Genomic DNA, 4,869 nt, shown 5'->3' on the forward strand with positions numbered 1-4,869 from the left:
AAAGCAAAGTACTACTACGCATGCCCCTAGGGGGATAGATTGGTAGGAAAAGACCATCGCTCATCCCCGACCGCCACTCATAAGGAAGACAATCAATAAATACCTCATGCTCCGACTTTGTTACATAACGGTTCACCATACGTGCATACTACGGGAATCACAAACCTCAACACAAGTATTTCAACTAATCCACAACTACCCACTAGCATGACTCTAATATCACCATCTTTATATCGCAAAACTATTGCAAGGAATCAAACATATCATATTCAGTGATCTACAAGTTTTATGTAGGATTTTATGACTAACCATGTGAATGACCAATTCCTGTCATCTCTCTAAATAGATATAAGTGAAGCAAGAGAGTTTAATTCTTTCTACAAAAGATATGCCCATGCTCTAACAAATATAAGTGAAGGAAAAGAGCATTCTACAAATGGCGGTTTTCTATGTAAAGGGAAACAGGCAATCCAAACTTCAAATGATATAAGTGAAGCACATGAAGCATTCTATAGAGCCATACTCAAAAGATATAAGTGAAGTGCATAGAGCATTCTATAAATCAACCAAGGACTATCTCATACCAGCATGGTGCATAAAATAAAGTAAATGCAAAAGACGCTCCAAGATTGCACATATCGCATGAACGAAACGAATCCGAAAACACACCGATACTTGTTGAAGAAAGAGGGGATGCCTTCCGGGGCATCCCCAATCTTAGACACTTGAGTGTCCTTGAATATTTACTTGGGGTGCCTCGGGCGTCCCCAAGCTTGAGCTGTTGCCTCTCTTCCTTCTTCTCACATCGAGACCTTCTCGATCATCGAACACTTCATCCACACAAAACTTCAACAGAAACTCGGTAAGATCCGTTAGTATAATAAAGCAAATCACTACTCTAAGTACTGTTGCAAACCAATTCATATTTTGTTTTTGCACTGTGTCTACTGTAATATAACTTTTTCATGGCTTAATCCACTGATATGAATCGATAGTTTCATCAACACAAGCAAACTATGCATAAAAAACAGAATCTGTCTAAAACAGAACAGTCTGTAATAATTTGAACATTCACCATACTTCTGATACTTGAAAAATTCTACCAAAATTAGAAAAAATAAAAAATTTGTATAGAAAGACAGTGCAAAAAGAATCAGAACCATTTGACATTCCAGTAAAAAAATGTAAAATCGCACACTATAGGCAAAGTTTCTGTCCTGCACCGTACAAACCAACAAGCAAAGTAAACACCCTAAAGGCAAACCTTGGCACATTATTTTTATAATACAATGGGATTGTACAAGGGGATAATTATTTTTATTGAAAATTTTCTGTAATCAAGATTCACAAAGTTTCCGTGAGCATGAACAAAGTTCAAGGAGCTCCCCCACTTCAACAATGCTTGTCTCTCTCACTTTCACTTTCCTTTTTGAAAAAGTTTTGGGTTCCCTCTTTATTTTTTTGTTTTTAAACTTTATAAAAGCACACAACAGAAATAAACGACTCTCTAAAACTTCCGGGTTGTCTCTGTGGCAGCGCTTTCTTTAAAGCCATTAAGCTAGGCATATAGTGCTCAAGTAGTGAATCCACCCGGATCCCAGGGTATATCAAAGCCAATTTTAATTAGCAATGATTTGTAATTTAGTAGTGAGCACAAAGCAACATATATCATGTAATGACGAAGTCTAACTCTCTTCCTATGCATCGACATGTCATAAAAGAACAATTCATGCACACATAGTAAAGGCCAATGCATAGTATAAACAGTTTCTTGCAATTTTATCATGTGGGAAACATAGAGAGGTGGAGATATAGTTCTCTCTCATAATAATTGCAAGTAGGAGCAGCAAGCACATGCATATTATATCTATCAAAATCATCATGTGTAATAGTAAAACGCAACCCATCAATATAATCCTTAATAAGGGCAAACTTCTCCGATATAGTGTAGTTGGGAGAATTCAAAACGATAATAGGACTATCATGCATGGGTACAATAGCAACAATTTCATGTTTAACATAAGGAACTATAGCAAGTTCATCTCCATAAGCATAATTAATATTGGCACCTTGGCCACAAGCATAGCAAACATCATCAAAAAGGGATATTTCAAAAGAATCAATAGGATCATAACAATTATCATAGCATTCATCCTTCGATAAGCATGAAGGGGAATTAAACAATGTATGAGTTGAAGAGTTACTCTCATTAGAATGTGGGAACGGGTGATCAATCTGCTCTTCCTCCTTTTGTTCTTCGCTCTCCTCCTCATCTTTTTCACCCAATGTGCTCACAGTTTCATCAACTTCTTCTTTCATAGATTCCTGCAAAATATTAGTCTCTTCTTGGACAGCGGAGACTTTCTCAATAAGCACATTAATATAGGAACTATATTCATAATTATCATAGCAATAATTTAGGATAGCTAAATTTTCAGGCCTATAAACATCATCATCAAAAGCTTCATACTTTTCAAACAAAGATTCAATTTCATAAGCACCCTTAAAAGCAACAAATTCTTCTATTTGTTCCACATCATAGTAATCATATATACCATTAGCATAAGAAGCTAAGGTTTCATTATCATTAAATTTGCATGAAAAGGGAAGGTGTGGAGCCTTCATCCTAGAGCAACAAGTATAATCATAACTCAAGCATACTTGCCGAGCATACCACTTCAATATATAAATTTGATCCCATAATAGTTTCCCTTTTTGTGTCAAGGGATAATCCCTAAAGTATTCACGTTGATCCAACATTACTCCCATTACCAGATTGAATGGGGTTTTCTCAGTATTATCAAAGTAGTACATAATTTCTGTCACATAACGAGCATCGAGGGTATTAGGAGGTTCCTCATCTCCATGAGTAGCAAGTACACCTAATTTTTTTGGTATTTCGTGTTCCATATCCATAACTAAAGATAGAGAACAACTAAGAACAACAAATAAAAATTACTTAGTGATAAAGCAAACAAGCGCACACGAGAATATTCACCCCACGCTATTGCTCCTCGGCAACGGCGCCAGAAAAAGGTCTTGATAACCCACAAGTATAGGGGATCGCAACAGTTTTTGATAAGTAAGAGTGTCGAACCCAACGAGGAGCTAAAGGCAGAACAAATATTCCCTCAAGTTCTATCGACCACCGATACAACTCTACGCACGCTTGACGTTCGCTTTACCTAGAACAAGTATGAAACTAGAGGTACTTTGTAGGTGTTGTTGGATAGGTTTGCAAGATAATAAAGATTATGTAAATAAAAAGTAGGGGCTGTTTAGGTAAAGACACAACTATGTTAGTTTTAGTAAAGAGCTTGTTGTTACGAGAAAGTTATTTGTCCCTAGGCAATCGATAACTAGACCGGTAATCATTATTGCAATTTTATATGGGGGAGAGGCATAAGCTAACATACTTTCTCTAGTTGGATCATTGTAACACCCTCGATGCGACTATAGCTCCCACGTGTCGAGGCACGACTTAGAGACATAATCGCATTGAAGGCTTATGTCGCAAGTTAGACAATCTTCACAAACATCCCATGTAATGTAATAATAAAAGGGGAGAACATAGTTGGCTAACACTCGCCACGTCAATCAAGTACAAAAAATAACATTACATCGTCCAAAACACTCATGGCCCGACTATGGCGCCAAAATAGAAGAAAACCCAACATGCGACAACGGTCCCAATCACCCCCAACTGGGCACCACTACTGATCATCGGGAAAGGAAACGTAGTAACACTGAGAGTCCTCGTCGAACTCCCACTGGAGCTCGTACTCGTCACCTGGAGCGGAATCACCTGGACCTGCATCTGGAATTATAGTAATCTGTGAGCCACAGGGACTCAGCAATCTCGCACCCTCGCGATCAAGACTATTTAAGCTTATAGGAAGGGGTAAGGCGAATATATGTGGAGCTGCAGCAAGCGACTAGCAAGTATGGTGGCTAACTTATACGCAAAAGAGAGCGAGAAGAGGAGGCAAAGCACGAACGAGAAGCTAGAGAACAACCTGCGCAAACATTACTCCAACACCGTGTCCGCTTCCCGGACTCCGCCGAGAAGAGGCCATCACGGTAACACACTCAGTTGATTCATTTTAATTAATTAAGGTTCAATTTATCTACAACCGGACATTAACAAATTCCCATCTGCCCATAACCGCGGGCACGGCTTTCGAAAGTTCAATCCCTGCAAGGGAGTCCCAACTTAGCCCATGACAAGCTCTCACGGTCAACGAAGGAATAGACCTCCTCCCAAGATGTTCCGATCAGACTCGGTATCTCGGTAACTCAAGAGACTTCGACAGGTTAAAACAAGACCAGCAACACCGCCCGAATGTGCCGACAAATCCCGATAGGAGCTGCACATATATCTTTATCAGGGCACACTCAGATGAGCGCTCCATACAACTAAAACCAAACCTCGAGTTTCCCCGAGGGGGCGCTGCACAGGACTCTAGTTTGGACCAACACTCAAAGGAGCACTGGCCCGGGGGGGGGGGGTTAAATAAGATGACCCGCGGGCTCCGGTAACCCGAGGGAAAAGAGGCTAGGTGGCAAATGGTAAGACCAAGGTTGGGCATTGCTGGAAAAGCTTTAATCAAGGCGAACTATCAAGGGGTTCTCATTATAACCCAACCGCGTAAGGAACGCAAAAATCCGGGAACATAACACCGATATGACGGAAACTAGGGCGGCAAGAGTGGAACAAAACACTAGGCGAGAGGCCGAGCCTTCCACCCTTTACAAAGTATATAGATGCATTAAGATAACATAGCAATATAATGATATCCCAACAAGTAAATAAATGTTCCAACAAGGAACGGCCTCCAATCTTCACCTGCAACTAGCAACGCTATAAGA

This window comes from Triticum dicoccoides, chromosome 5A, assembly GCF_002162155.2.
Source record: "Triticum dicoccoides isolate Atlit2015 ecotype Zavitan chromosome 5A, WEW_v2.0, whole genome shotgun sequence".
NCBI lineage: Eukaryota > Viridiplantae > Streptophyta > Magnoliopsida > Poales > Poaceae > Triticum > Triticum dicoccoides.